Source organism: Pogoniulus pusillus, chromosome Z (assembly GCF_015220805.1).
Source record: "Pogoniulus pusillus isolate bPogPus1 chromosome Z, bPogPus1.pri, whole genome shotgun sequence".
In the NCBI taxonomy this organism is placed as follows: Eukaryota; Metazoa; Chordata; class Aves; order Piciformes; family Lybiidae; genus Pogoniulus; species Pogoniulus pusillus.
This window is the reverse complement of record NC_087309.1, coordinates 117464978-117480686: the sequence shown is the minus strand read 5'-3', so window position 1 is coordinate 117480686 and position 15709 is coordinate 117464978. Positions and strand designations below refer to the sequence as shown.

Here is a 15709-nt window from a genome sequence, read left to right as displayed (position 1 = left end):
TAGGTTCCACTTTGTGCCCATTGCCCCTTCTGCTGCCCCTGGGCACCACTGACAAGAGCCTGGCCCCAGCCTCTTGCTCTTCCACCCTGACCATTGCTCAGATGTCCTCTGAGGCTGCTCTTCTGCAGCCTCAGCAGCCCCAGGGCTCACCACCTTTGCTCCTCAGAGAGATGTTCCACACGACTCAGCATCTTCACAGCCTCTGCTGAACTCTCCTCCAGCAGTTCCCTGTCCCTCTTGAACTGGAGGAGCCCAGAAATGGGTGCAGGACTCCAGATGTGACCTCATTAAGGCAGGGTAGAGAGGAAGGAAATATGGTAACAGAAATATGTTTTGTGGGCAAAGGGGCAGAGAGGAGACAGGGAGCAGGAGAAAATCAGGAGCAGCAAACAGCAGAGCTCTCAATTTCAGCTACCCAAGGTTTGTTTTCTCTCCCTTTTGCTCTAGTGTGAGGCAAGCACAACACTGAGCAAAACAAGACAAGCTAAAACGCTAACAATCTACTATGTTACAGAGATATCATGGCAAAGAAAGCATCACATTCCAATCACTAAGGATGCACAGGCACACTATGAAACAGGTGAACAACAGACAGAGCTCAGGGTTAGTCCAGGTATTGGAACAAGAAGGGATCCTGGCTTGGATCAGGAGTTGTATGGCCAGCAGAACTAGCGCAGCAGCGGCCGTCTCCTTGCACTCAGCACTGGTGAGCTCACACCAGTTTCGGGCTCCTCACTCCAAGGACACTTCTCTGGACATGCTTCAGCATCTGGTAAAGGGTCTGGAGAGCAGGACTGCTGAGAAACAGCTGAAGGACCTGAGGTTGTGCATTCCAGCTAAGAGGCTGGAGGGCAGGAATGCCATCCAGAGGGAGCTGCACAGGCTGCAGAGGTGGGCACAAGCCAAGCTCAGGAGGTGCAACAAGAGCAAGGGCAAGGTCCTGCAGCTGGCTGGAGGCAATGCCAAGCACCAATCCAGGCTGGGTAGGGCCAGGCTGCAGAGCAGCCCTGAGGAGAGGCACTTGGGGGTGCTGGGGGAGGAGAAGCTCAGCAGGAGCCAGCAGTGTCCACTTGCAGCCCAGAGAGCCAAGCAGAGCCTGGGCTGCAGCAGCAGCAGTGTGGCCAGCAGGGCCAGGGAGGGGATTCTGCCCCTCTACTCTGCTCTGCTGAGACCCTACCTGGAGCACTGCATCCAGCTGTGGAGCCCCTGGGACAAGAGGGCTGTGGAGATGCTGGCAGGGGTCCAGAGCAGGGCCAGGAGGATGCTGAGAGGCTGCAGCAGCTCTGCTGTGAGTACAGCCTGAAAGAGTTGGGGCTGTGCAGGCTGGAGCAGAGGAGGCTCCCAGGGGACCTTCTTGTGGCCTGCCAGGATCTGAAAGGGGCTACAAGAAAGCTGGGGAGGGACTTTTGAGGCTGTCAAGTAGGGAGAGGCTGGACTGGGTTGCCCAGGGAGGTGGTTGAGGCCCCATGGCTGGAGGTGTTTGAGGCCAAGCTGGCTGAGGCTGTGTGCAGCCTGCTCTAGGGTAGGGTGTCCCTGGGCATGGCAGGGGGGTCGAAACTGGCTGATCCTTGTCGTCCCTTCCAGGGTCAGTCTCCTTCTGCCAGCAACCAGCAACAGAAGAAGGGGACACAGCCTCAAGCTGTGCCAGGGCAGGTCTAGGCTGGATGTGAGGAGGAAGCTGTTGTCAGAGAGAGTGATTGGCATTGGAATGGGCTGCCCAGGGAGGTGGTTGAGCCAAGCCTGGCTGGGGCACTTAGTGCCGCCATGGTCTGGTTGATTGGCCACGGCTGGGTGCTAGGTTGGGCTGGGTGAGCTTGGAGGTCTCTTCCAACCTGCTTGATTCTATGAGGCACTTAGTGCCATGGTCTGGTTGTTTGGATAGGGCTGGGTGCTAGGTTGGACTGGATGAGCTTGGAGATCTCTTCCAACCTGGTTGATTCTATGATTCTATGACACTAAGAACTTCTGAGGAGGAGTTAAATCTGAAGGAGTAATGCAGTGAGGACTGCCAGCTAACCAAGACCAACTCTGCTGATCTGCAGCAAGCACACTGCTATCTCAGGGAACTCAGAAGCAACCATAACCCAAACCTCTTCCCCAAGACAAGCACAGAGCGGCGCAAACACCACAACCCCTCTGTCCATCCTACCTCCCCAGGGCTGCCTGGCCCCAAGGAGGAGGGATCTTTTCAGCCTCTGCAGTGAAATTCAAAACATGAAGCAGCTGTCTAAAATTAAAAAGGCAGCACTGGTGCCACATGCCTTCACTTCCACGCCGGCGGAGGGCTCGGGCAGAGAGGGTTACCTGAATCAAATAGGCTTTCAAATAAGACAAGCAAGCACAGGCAATCTGTGATAGCAATGCCACCTCATGTAAAGGGAAATCAAAGGTATTATTGACTTATCTACATGGAAGAAGTAACATCACTGAGCTCTCACAGCAGCGCCCTCGATGCTCTTAGCAGTTACCTTATGGGCAGGGAAGCAAAAAGAAGCAGCGCCGCAGGCTGGAGCCCTTCCACTGCTCTCAGATTAACTGCCTCAAAGCAGCCATCTGCCTGACTCAAAAAAGTGAGAGAGGATTTACCTTCAGCATCTCCTCTAAAAGCCAGCTGAGAGCTCCAGGAGAGCTCTGCAGAAGCAAAGTGTTCCCCTCTGCTGAGACCCCACCTGGAGTACTGCATCCAGTTTAGGAGCCCCCATTGCAAGGATGTGGAGATGCTGGAGTGTATCCAGAGCAGGGCCAGGAGGATGCTGGGGAAGGACTTTTGAGGGTGTCAGGGAGTGCCAGGACTGGGGGGGATGGAGCAAAGGTGGAGGTGGGGAGAGTGAGGCTGGAGGTGAGGAGGAAGTTTTTCAGCATGAGAGTGGTGAGAGGCTGGAAGGGGTTGCCCAGGGAGGTGGTTGAGGCTCCATGGCTGGAGATGTTTGAGGCCAGGCTGGCTGAGGCTGAGGTAGAGTGTCCCTGGGCATGGCAGGGGGATTGGAACTGGCTGCTCCTTGTGGTGCCTGTGATTCTATGATCCTGATTAGCTGGGGGGGGGGGGGGGGGGAAATTAAGCAAAAACCCAAAATGAGCAAAGTACCAAACCAAAAATCCTAGCACAAAAGTGAGCAAAACAAAGTGAGCAAAGTATCAAGCCAAAAATCCTCACTCAAAGAGATAATCAATCCTTTTATGGCACAGAAAATTAAAACATCACCTTATTTGCCAGTATTTCTTTTTTTTTTCAGTTGCATCAGCAAGTAATATTCTACACCAAAACCCCCAAGGGTAACAAAACCAGCCTAAGCCAGGACTTCCAAATATTTCCACCAACTCTTCAGACAGTGCAGGAGGTACTGAGGAGACACAGTTCTCTTGGATGGGCCCTGGAGGGGGCTGAGGTGTATTTCAGATGGAAATCCTTCACCCACAAAAAGAAAAGCATGCAGAGAACCACAGAATCACCCAGGTTAGAAGAGACCTCCAGGCTCATCCAGCCCGACCTAGCACCCAGCCCTGGCCAACCAACCAGACCATGGCACTAAGTGCCTCATTCAGGCTCAGCCAGCCCAGCCTAGCACCCAGCCCTGGACGGCCAACCAGACCATGGCACTCAGTGCCCCAGCCAGGCTTGGCTGCAACACCTCCAGGCACAGCCACTCCACCACCTCCCTGGGCAGCCCATTCCAATGCCAATCACTCTCTCTGTGAAGAGCTTCACAGAATCACAGAATCAAGCAGGTTGGAAGAGACCTCCAAGCTCATCCAGTCCAACCTAGCACCCAGCCCAATCCAGACCTCGGCACTAAGTGCCTCATCCAGGCTTGGCTTGAACATCTCCAAGGAGGGCAACTCCATCACCTCCCTGGGCAGCCCATTCCAATGCAAATAGACTTCACAGAATCACTCAGCTTGGAAGAGACCTCCAAGCTCAGCCAGCCCAACCTAGCACCCAGCCCTGTCCAATCAACCAGACCATGGCACTAAGTGCCCCATCCAGGCTCATCCAGCCTAACCTCTCACCCAGCCCGACCCAATCAACCAGACCATGGCACTGAAGAGACCTCCAAGAGGCAGGCAGACACACAGGGGTGCTCTGAAGAAGGTTCAAGCAGGTTAGAATTAGAAGGTTTTCTGCTTTTCATAGCTGGAAAAAACACACACAGGCTCCATTTCTTTGCTTTGACAGAGGTGGTTACCACAACCCGGACCTAAGGGCAGGGGCTGCTGAAAAGCACAGAGAAACCTCCATCTGCAGCCCTTCGGCCAAGCGAGCCCTGGATCTGAATGGAAGAAAAGCCCTGCCTCCAAACGCCTCCCGTTCACAGCCTGCCGAGAGGCTGCAAACGCTGATCCCTCAGACAGAACACGCTTCTCTGCCCCTCTCCCCCCTCCCAAGCGTTCCCAACAACACTTCTCACACTCGCACCTCTCCTATCTTCCCGCTCTCCCCACACCCCCTGCGAGGCGCGGGGGAGAGAACCACCGACACCCTCCAGAGGAACAATCAACCAGAAGGAAAATAAAGGTGAAGAAAAGGGAGGTAATCACCCTGGAAGCAGGCAGAGCAGGAGGGAGGGACGGCTCGCCGGGGCAGGGGCAGGGGCAGAGCCGCGATCAGCCGCCGGGCACGGCAGCGCACCCGCGCCTGACACGGCACACCAGCCGCCGCGCCGCGCCTCTCCTACCGCGGCGTGGAGGCGGCCCGCAGCTGCGGAGGGATCAAATTCGACCAGAAACCCGGTCTAAAAATGTGACAGCCCAAATGCCACCGGATAATTGCTGTCGGAGAGAGGCAAAGGGCCCTAAACCACACCTCTTCCCCCCTCCCCCCACCCCCACGCCGGGGGCACTTTCTGGGCGCTGGTTTTGCTAAGCCTCCACAACGCACAAGAGGCCAGGGCGAGGCTCCCGCTTGCGCTGTGTGTGCGGGACAAAAGCGGCGATAAGGAGGGATGCAGGAATCGCCTATCAGCTGTTTAAGAATTGGAAGTGCCGGATTTCAAGGGGAAGAAAACAGTCAGATAAAGCGCAGGGCACAGCCTTGGCACCAACGCGAAAGCGGCGCCTGCCAGTGCCGGGGCAGCAACGGAACCTGCCAGGGAGCAGCTCTGCAGAGAAGGATCTGGCAGTGCTGCTGGACGAGCTCACCACCAGCCACTAAGTGTGCCCTGACGGCTAAGAAAGCCAAGTGGTGTGCCAGCAGGTGGAGGGAGGATCTCCTCCTTCTCTACTCTTGCCCTAGTGAGGACACATCTGGAGCACTGTGCCCAGTTCAAGACAGACAGGGAACTACCCAGGCAACCAGCAACAGAACACGGGGACACAGTCTGGAGTTGTGCCAGGACAGGTCTAGGCTGGATGTTAGGAGGAAGTTGTTGGCAGAGAGAGTGATTGGCATTGGAATGGGCTGCCCAGGGAGGTGCTGGAGGCACCGTCCCTGGAGGTGTTCATGCAAAGCCTGGATGAGGCACTTAGTGCCATGGTCTGGTTGACTGGGTAGGGCTGGGTGCTAGGTTGGACTGGAGGAGCTTGGAGGCCTCTTCCAACCTGGTTGATTCTATGATTCTATGATACTGGAGAGACTATAAAGATACTGAGAGGCCTGGAGCAGCTCTGTGAAGAGCAAAGGCTGAGAGCCTGCAGAAGAGAAGCCCCAGGGGGCACCTGAGCAGTGCTCAGCAAGAGATAAAGGAGCTGCAGAGGGCAAGAGGCTGGGGCCAGATTGCTGTCGGTGGTGCCCAGCGACAGGACAAGGAGCAATGGGCACAAAGTGTAACCCAGGAGGTTCCACCTGAACAGGAGGAGAAATTTTCCTAGTGTGAGGGTGCTGGAGGCCTGGAGTAGGCTGCACAGAGAGGCTGTGGGGTCTCCTTGTTGGGAGAGCTTCCAAGTCCTCAGAGCCTGATTCTGGCAGAGAGCAGTACCGAGGCTAGCCACTGTGCTGCTGGGCAAGCTGCTGCGGGTGCCCTGCTTGAGCAGGGTGGTCGAGAGAATGATTCCAAGAGGTCCCTTCCAACTCCTCCCAGGTGGCCAAGAGAGCCAGTGGCATCCTGGCCTGCATCAGGAATGGTGTGGCCAGCAGCAGCAGGGAGGTCATTCTGCCCCTGTACTCTGCACTGCTTAGACCACACCTTGAGTGCTGTGTTCAGTTCTGGGCCCCCCAGTTTAGGAGGGACATTGAGATGCTTGAGTGTGTCCAGAGAAGGGCGACGAGGCTGGGGAGAGGCCTTGAGCACAGCCCTACGAGGAGAGGCTGAGGGAGCTGGGATTGGTTAGCCTGGAGAAGAGGAGGCTCAGGGGTGACCTTATTGCTGTCTGCAACTACCTGAGGGGTGGTTGTGGCCAGGAGGAGGTTGCTCTCTTCTCTCAGGTGGCCAGCACCAGAACGAGAGGACACAGCCTCAGGCTGCGCCAGGGGAAATTTAGGCTGGAGGTGAGGAGAAAGTTCTTCCCTGAGAGAGTCATTGGACACTGGAATGGGCTGCCCGGGGAGGTGGTGGAGTCGCCGTCCCTGGAGCTGTTCAAGGCAGGATTGGACGTGGCACTTGGTGCCATGGTCTGGCCTTGAGCTCTGTGGTAAAGGGTTGGACTTGATGAGCTGTGAGGTCTCTTCCAACCTTGGTGATACTGTGATACTGGGATGCCATAACAACCCTTTGAAAAGCTGTGATAAGAGAAGATCAGCACAGAAAAGACACAGACACAGTGCTGAGGGTCCAGAGATGCTGGTAAGGCAGACCGGTTAAGGTGCCCAAGAGAAGCCAGGGGCAGAGAGAGCACGCACAGACCCAGAAGTGAAGGAGCAACACAAGATGGATCTGCCACAACAGGCACAGGAGGCCTGAACTAAACAGTTGTGAGGGAAATGCAGCCAGCCAAAACCAAAGAAAAGAGACTCTACATGTGCTGAGTATCAGATGACACAGAGTTGGGTCTCGGGAAGCCTTTAAATGGCAAGGCTGAGGCAGATTTGCCATCTTTCCTACAAACTGATCACATAACAGTTCTGGGTCACCTCAGATCACTTCAAATGATCATTGTGGGTCCCTCCACAGCATGGTATGGTTTGGAAAGGACCTCTGGAGATCATCCAGTCCAAACTCCCTGCTAAAGCAGGGCATCCACAGCAGCTTGCCCAGCAGCAAAATGGCCAAGGATGGGGGTTGGAAATTCATCAGACAAGCAGACTCCACAACCTCTCTGGGCAGCCTGCTCCAGCACCCTCACACCAAACATTCTCCTCCTGTTCAGATGGAACCTCCTGGGTGACATTTTGTGCCCATTGCTCCTTGTCCTGTCGCTGGGCACCACTGACCAGAGCGTGGCCCCAGCCTCTTGCCCCCCACAGCTCCTTTATCTCTTGCTGAGCACTGCTCAGATGCCCTCTGGGGCTGCTCTTGTGCAGGTTCTCAGCCCCAGGGCTCTCAGCCTTTGCTCCTCACAGAGAGATGCTCTGTGCCCCTTAGCGTCTGCTGAACTCTCTCCAGTAGTTCCCTACCACTCTTGAACTTCCAACTGAACTATCCTGAGGCAAGCACCACGAGCACAGGTTTTTAACAGCCACTGTGCACAACTGCTCTACAGTGCATGTAAATAAACCTGTGAACATTTAGTGCTGCTGTATCTGTCAGGGTTGTTACCGCAGACATCAAAGGATCAGGATCAGAGGATGCCAGGGGACCCCAAGCGATCATCGAGTCCAATCCCCCTCTGCCAGTGCAGGACCACACAATCCAGCTCAGGGCACACAAGAAGACACCCAGACAGGGCCTGGAAAGGCTCCACACAAGGAGACTCCACAACCTCTCTGGGCAGCCTGTGCCAGGGCTCTGGGACCCTTCCAGGCAAGAAGTTCCCCTTGTGCTGAGCTGGAACCTCCTGTGCTGCAGCTTCCATCCATTGCTGCTTGTCCTATCCCAGGAAGCAAGTGAGAAGAAGGTGTTGCAACAATCAAGCTCTTTCATGTAGAGGGATGCTACAGACCTGGAAGCCAAAGAAGTGAGTGCGTGTGTGTGTGACAGCATCCATCAGGTACCATCAGCATTTCTAAGTGTGCTAGGTGTCTGAAGATCACTTGGCCATTATCCAGTGTAACATACTACAGAGGGGTCTAGGCAACTCAGCAGATTTCCAGGCAGAAAATCCTTTGTGATGAGCTATGACTTAAGGGACGATTACCATTAAGGTCTCCAGACAGAAAAAAAACACGCATCAAAACAACAAAGCAAGCTCCCAACATCTGAGGTCTCTACTCCCTGAAAGGAGGATGGAGCAAGACGGAGGTTGGTCTCTTTTCCACGGACAGGAGACAAGGAATGACCTCGAGATGCACCAGAGGAGGTTTAGCTTAGACATGGGGCACCACTGACACAAGGCAGAGCTGGAGTCCCCATCCCTGGGGAGATTCCACAGCTGTACAGAGGTGGTGTACCTCTGAGGCCCCTTCCACCCTGAACTATTCCATGGTAACCTGGCAGTGTTGGGCTGATGACACAAAGGTTTTCTCTCCAGCCTAAATGACTCTGTTTAATGTCACAGGGAAAGGTGCACAGCCTGCAGCTCTGGACAGTCGTGCGGTGGGATGAGGAGGGAAATGAATGAACTCATTAAGGTAAGTAACATCCCCTCAGCCAAAAACCTACTTGTCACAGAATCAACCAGGTTGGCAGAGAGCTCCAGGCTCATCCAGCCCAACCTAGCACCCAGCCCTGCCCAATTAACCAGACCATGGCACTCAGTGCCCCAGCCAGGCTTGGCTGCAACACCTCCAGCCACAGCCACTCCACCACCTCCCTGGGCAGCCCATTCCAGTGCCAATCACTCTCTCTGACAACAACTTCCTCCTCACATCCAGCCTCAACCTGCCCTGCCACAGCTTCAGCCTCTGTGCCCTTCTTCTGACCCTGGCTGCCTGGCAGTAGAGCCCAACCCCACCTGGATACAGCCTCTCTGCAGGCAGCTGCAGGCAGCAATCAGCTCTGCCCTGAGCCTCCTCTGCTGCAGGCTGCACCCCCCCAGCTCCCTCAGCCTCTCCTCACAGGGCTGTGCTCCAGGCCCCTCCCCAGCCTTGCTGCCCTGCTCTCAACACCTTCCAGCACCTCAGCAGCTCTCTGCAATGCAGGAGCCCAGAGCTGGACACAGCACTGCAGGGGTGGCCTGAGCAGTGCTGAGCACAGGGGCACAAGAACCTCCCTGGTGCTGCTGCCCACACTGCTCCTGAGCCAGCCCAGAATGCCACTGGCTCTGCTGCCCACCTGGGCACTGCTGCCTCCTCTGCAGCTGCTCTCTCACAGCACCCCCAGGGCCCTCTCTGCCTGCCTGCTCTCAGCCACTCTGGCCCCAGCCTGCAGTGCTACTTGGGGTTGTTGTGGCCAAAGTGTAGAACCTGCCCTTGGCCTTGTTCAGTCTCATCCCAATATTAAATCTCATTTCCAAGCTGTGAAGATAAAGATAATTCACTTAAGAAACAGGGAAAAAATAATTTGAAGTTGCCCCTGATGCTCTGGGAGCAGCACCTACCAGTAAGAGCCAGCCCAGTCAGAGATTTCCAGGCAGTGCTGACAGCAGGCAGCAAGGCAATGCTAATGAACTGGCTAATTAGAACCGAGCACAAACTGACAGCCTGCAGAAGTGGAGGCTCAGGGCAGAGCTCATTGCTGGCTACAACTACCTGCAGGGAGGCTGTAGCCAGGTGAGGTTGGGCTCTGCTGCCAGGCAGCCAGCAACAGAACATGGGGACCCAGCCTCAAGCTGTGCCAGGGCAGGTCTAGGCTGGAGGTTAGGAGGAAGTTGTTGGCAGAGAGAGTGATTGGCATTGGAATGGGCTGCCCAGGGAGGTGGTGGAGTCACCATCCCTGGAGGTGTTCAAGAAAAGCCTGGATGAGGCACTTAGTGCCATGGTCTGGTTGACTGGACAGGGCTGAGTGATAGGTTGGGCTGGATGATCTTGGAGCTCTCTTGCAACCTGCTTGATTCTATGATTGGACAGGGCTGGGTGCTAGGTTGGACTGGATGACCTTGGAGGTCTCTTCCAACCTGGTAGATTCTATGACTCTGGACAGAGCTGGGTGCTAGGTTGGACAGGGTGAGCTTGGAGGTCTCTTCCAACCTGCTTGACTGATTCTGTGATCTTGCTAATACATTTCACACGACTGAAGGGCATGAAAGGCTCTTGCATAAGCTGCTGCCTCCCGAATTATTCAAACACAAAGCTGGCATGAGAAGCAAGCACACACATTTGAGAGCTCTCAGCCAGCAAACCCTCTGCTACTGAGTTTTCCTGTTTAATAATGCAGTAGTAGAAGTTTAATGGATAAACCTGATAAAAAAAAACAACAAAGAATAACCATAACCAAGTGAAACAGAAGGTGATCTGATGTAGAGATGAAGATGTGATTCAGCTGCAGATACTTCACAGCACATTAGGCTATTTTCTACTTGCCCAAAAGGGTGAAGAGGAACAAGATGTTTGGAGTCAGAAGAACAATTAGTATTAAACAGCTGGAGAGAGAGCACCAGGAAGGTACCACACATCACACAGCAGGAGCTAGGGCTCCCCAGAACACTATTTTTGTGTGAGGATCTGAATCATCAGTATCAATTCTGCTCATCTGTTAGTAGCTACCAAAACCTAAGACACACGACGGCACCAAAGGAACTGGAGAAGACTTTTAAGCCAAGCCCAAGTAGCAACTCTTTCATCTTGATAAAAATCTATGGTTACAAACTACAGGACGCCAGTTCTCGGTGGAAGAAATTGACTGCTGTAGCTGCCTGGCTGCAGCTCTCAGCATCTTTGCTTCTCTCAGCTCCCACCTGTGCACTTCAACCAGGTCCAGAAGCGCTCTGCAAACACAGCAGACTGATCCTGGAGGCAGAGCAAAGGTTTCTGCTGCAGGTCTTTTATCTCCTGCAAGAAACTGCTACCTCAGTAAGAAAACCCATGCAAAGGCTTGGCTTTGTAATGTGTAGGGTGACAGGACAGTGACAAAGGCAGCTCTGCTGTGATGTGGCTGGGGGGCCAGGAGGATGCTCAGAGGGCTGCAGCAGCTCTGCTGTGAGCACAGACTGAAAGAGTTGGGGCTGTGCAGGCTGCAGCAGAGGAGGCTCCCAGGGGACCTTCTTGTGGCCTTCCAGGATCTGAAGGGAGCTCAAAAAAAGCTGGGGAGGGACTTTTGAGGCTGTCAGGGAGTGCCAGAAGTGGGGGGAATGGATCAGAGCTGGAGGTGGGGAGAGTCAGGCTGGAGGTGAGGAGGAAGTTGTTGAGCATGAGGCTGGAATGGGTTGCCCAGGGAAGTGGCTGAGGCCTCATCCCTGGAGATGTTTAAAGCCAGGCTGGCTGAGGCTGTGGGCAGCTTGATCTAGGATAGGGTGTCCCTGGGCACGGCAGGGGGGTTGGGACTGGCTGATCCCTCTGGTGCCTTCCAACCCCGACTGATTCTGTGATTCTGACCTGTTTTAAATCCTTAAAAGCTGCATTTTGAATTTTGGCTCCACTTCCCCCTCTCAACTTTTTATCTGTGAGAAAACAAGAGAGCTGGAGGGGGAAAAACAAACAACACAAAATTCTCTTTTCAGCACGGGCTTCAGTATGGGCAGAGAGGGAAGATCCCTGCAGGAAGGACATTACATCAAGGGGCTGGGCAGGGAAACAACTGGATCTCGTTCCGTAACTTGGATATAGGCAACCCACACTGCCTCACCTCTCAGAAACCACCCTTGGTGTCCCACCGTGCAGCAAGAGGTCATCCCTCATCCCAGCTCAGCACCCTGGGGTGGAAAGCTGGGAAGAGCAGGAGAAACCACAGTCAGAAAGCAGAAGGTGGTGGAAGTTCCCACTGTAGACAAACCCAGGCTCCTCCTCGGACCCTGCAAGACCCACCCTGTAGCAGAAGGCTTCGACGAGGACAAAAGAGTAGTTTGTCAAACCCTCACAAACAGAGGAAACAATCGTGGCTACACCAAGCACTAAAAGGCAGAATCTGACCTCGCCGAGAGGCAGGAGTGGTGCGATTTTTTTTCTGTCCCCTTGCACAAAGTGTTTCGATAGCCCAGCCGTAGGTGTGTTAGATAACATCTGGTCTTTATTGCGATCTGCACGGGGATAATGTTCTCTGCGTTCGTTCGAGCTTAAAAAAAAAAGGAAAAACACTTTAAAAAAAAAAAAAAAAGGGAAAAAAAATCACCTCTGGGCAAAAGCAAGCATGGAAAATTCCAGCCTCGACCAAAAGTAGAGTTTTTCACAAGGTTAAACAACGTAGGAAAACAGAGTCCTGACATTCCTGCGAGGACCTTAACAACAGCGCGGCAGAAGCTACACCTCACCGGGACCGACCCATTCTGCTTCCTTCCCCCCTCCCCATCCCCAGCCCAGCACCTTTGTTCTCCATGAAATCTGTTGATAGCTCGCAGAACTCCCATCCCCATTGTGCGAGCTGCGCCTGAATGCATTATGTAAAGAGCCGTCCTCTCAAAAAAAAAGGCATTCTAATCAGTTTGAGACACTTACTGCCTCTCTTCGGGCTTCCAGCTCTTTGAAACGAACTTCCCTCTATCAATATTAAACGCGCATGTTTATGCAACGAGCAAATCAAAAGAGGTTCGTGAATGCGAGGCAAGAAGAAACTCCTTCCCTTAGCAACCTGGCCGAGATAAGAGGAGGGCCTGAAGGCCAAGCTGTCTACTTATCGTGAGGCTGGAGTACGAAAACAGGCTTCGGTTTGATAGGGCTGTGTAGATATGCCGACAACCTGGCGGTGGAAATAACTCCCAGCACCAAAGCGAGCAACAAGCCCCAGAGGCTCACGGTGTGAAGGCTGAGGGCCACAAAAGCAGGGTCTGAAACGGCTCCTGCCTGCTGACAGCGGCCACAGCGCTCCTCTCAGCCCACCCCACGCACCACCCGAGAAGCGGTGGACAAAGGCACGGCGGCCCTGCCTCCAGCCTCCGTCTGTTTGACAACAGTTGGCTTGCAAGGAGAACAATTTCGGGCTCCAAGTCATCAGGAGGCTTAAAACTCACCATCAGATTACCCCACAAACTAACCAGCCTTCCGCGGTGTACACCCGGAGCAAGTCACAAACCACCACCCCCAATGCCCCCGCAATGAAAACCGACAACCCCGCAGTAAAAAAACAACACCCTAAAAGTGGGATGAGAAGGGATAAAAAGCAGTAAAGAAGGCACTTAGTGCCATGGGCTGGTTGATTGGACAGGACTGGGTGCTAGGTTGGGCTGGCTCAGCTTGAAGGTCTCTTCCAACCTGCTTGATTCTATGACTCTGGACAGGGCTGGGTGCTAGGTTGGACTGTGTGAGCTTGGAGCTGTCTTCTAACCTGCCTGATCCGATGACTCTGGACAGAGCTGGGTGATAAATTGGACTAGGTGAGCTTGGAGGTCCCTTCTAACCTGCTTAATTCTTTGACTCTGGACAGGGCTGGGTGCTAGGTCGGACTGGGTGAGCTTGGAGATCTCTTTCAACTTGGCTGACTCTGACTCTGGACAGGGCTGGGTGCTAGGTCGGACTGGGTGAGCTTGGAGGCCTCTTCCAACCTGCCTGATTCTATGACCGCTCTTCAGTCGAGAGCCGCTGTGCTGGGCAGCCCCGAGGCGTCTGGAAACCCTCGCTAAAAGCCCCGGTGCCCAAAAGCCTCAAAGCCGTGGCGCCGGCAAGGGAAGATGGCAGGTTTCGGAGCTCGACGAAGCTCGGCGAAGCGGCTCAGGCAGAACCATCCCGGGCATTTTGCAGCGGGCGGCAGCGGCGAAGACGGCAAAGGGAAAAGTTGAAGTGGGGACAAGGCTGAGGAAGAGCCTCGGAGAGAGCACCACTTTAAGGGTATACCGAAAGTTCAGGGCAGGGCTCGAAGCGGGAGGGAGGAGGGATGTTGTTTTTCGTGGGGGTTTTTCGCGCTGAAGGAGGGGAGGTGGGGAAAGGAGCTGGGCAGGGAAAAGAAGCGCGGAAGAAGCCGAGGAGAAAGCAGCCTTCAGGCGGTGCTGGGAAGGAAAGGGGGGGAAGCTGCGACGGCGGCTCCCCGGAGCGGCAGCGGCACACACACCCCCCCACACACAGCGGAGAAGCAGGGGGCCCGGCGGAGGCTGGGAGCCGAGAAGCGCGGATGTTACCTGGGCCGCGGGCGGCCTCGGCGAAGGGGCCGCTCTCCGGGCGCGGCCGTGCGGCGGCGGCGAGGGGCGACAAGAGCAGCGGAGGGGAGGCAGGCAGCTGGGGGGGAACCTTCGCTCGCCTCAGCCGGCCCCACCGCTGCGAAGCAGGGCCAGGCCTCCGCCTCCCCCCCGCCCAGTCCTCCCTCCCCTCCCCGGGGCTGCGGCCGGGCGGGGCTGTCACAGGCCCCCGGCGCGGGGGAGGGGGGAGCCCGGCTGCCCGGTGACGGACGCCGCCACCTTCTCCTCGCTGTTGTTGTTGCGGCGGCTCCGGCCGCCCGCTCGCCCCGGCCGCCGCCGACACGTCCAGCCGCCAGCGCGCATGCGCCACATCCGGGCCTCACCGCCCCCCGCTCCCGGCGCCGCCGCCGCCGCTGCGCATGCGCCCTGACCGTCCTGCGCGTCCTGCCCGCCGCGGCGGCAGCGCTGCGCTCCCTGTGTGTCCGTCCCGCCGCGGCGGCAGCGCTGCGCTCCCTGTGTGTCCGTCCCGCCGCGGCGGCAGCGCTGCGCTCCCTGTGTGTCCGTCCCGCCGCGGCGGCAGCGCTGCGCTCCCTGTGTGTCCGTCCCGCCGCGGCGGCAGCGCTGCGCTCCCTGTGTGTCCGTCCCGCCGTCACGGCGGAGCTGCGCTTCCCTGCGCGTCCTGCCCGCCGCCGCGGCAGCGCTGCGCTCCCTGTGTGTCCGTCCCGCCGCCGCGGCGGAGCTGCGCTTCCCTGCGCGTCCGTCCCGCCGCCGCGGCAGCGCTGCGCTCCCTGTGTGTCCGTCCCGCCGCGGCGGCAGCGCTGCGCTCCCTGTGTGTCCGTCCCGCCGTCACGGCGGAGCTGCGCTTCCCTGCGCGTCCTGCCCGCCGCCGCGGCAGCGCTGCGCTCCCTGTGTGTCCGTCCCGCCGCCGCGGCGGAGCTGCGCTTCCCTGCGCGTCCGTCCCGCCGCCGCGGCAGCGCTGCGCTCCCTGTGTGTCCGTCCCGCCGCCGCGGCGGGCAGGGGCCCCAGGTGCCAAGGGACACCAACCCCAGAGCCGCAGCGTGGTGAGATGCGAAGGGAGCGCTGCAGGTCTCCAGTCCACCCCCCCTGTGGACACCCACAGAGCTTGCCCAGGAAGGGCGGGTTGGAAGCTCTCCACGCAAGGGAACTCCACAACCGCGTTGGGCAGCCTGCTCCAGGCCCACAGCACCCTTAGAACAAAGAAGTTTCATCTCCGGATGGAACCTCCTGTGAACTTCACTGGAGAGGTGGCAGATGCTGGTGACAGTCCACGTGGATCACAGACTCAGAGTGCCAGGGGCTGGGAGGGACCTCCACAGCTCAGCCACTCCAACCCCACTGCATCCCCTGCCAGGGCAGGAGCAGGCAGAGCAGATCACACAGCAACACATCCAGGCAGGCTCTGCAGAGCTCCACAGAGGGGCACTGCACAGCCCCACCCTGGGCAGCCTCTGCCAGGGCTCTGCCACCCTCCCAGGGGGAAGAATTCCTTCTCCTGCTGCTCCCATGGCACTTCCTAGGCCTCAGCTTGCAGCCAGTGGCCCTTGGCCTGGCACTGGCATCCCCCAGCAGAGCCTGGCTCCAG

At 56.6% G+C, this 15709-nt stretch overlaps 1 protein-coding gene across 3 annotated transcripts in view; it reads right to left on the bottom strand.

Moving 5' to 3' along the window:
- Positions 1-14461, bottom strand: part of SMAD4 (SMAD family member 4) — a 51866-nt gene extending 37405 nt beyond the window's left edge. For 2 of the 3 annotated variants that reach the window (XM_064176829.1, XM_064176831.1), the window contains exons 1-2: positions 14110-14461; positions 11975-12116 (exon numbers count right to left, since the gene is read on the bottom strand). The gene's annotated coding sequence lies outside the window, so the exon portion shown is untranslated. The remainder of the gene's footprint in view (positions 1-11974; positions 12117-14109) is intronic. The other variant, XM_064176830.1, reaches the window with a different exon arrangement.
- Positions 14462-15709: the final 1248 nt, after the last annotated feature.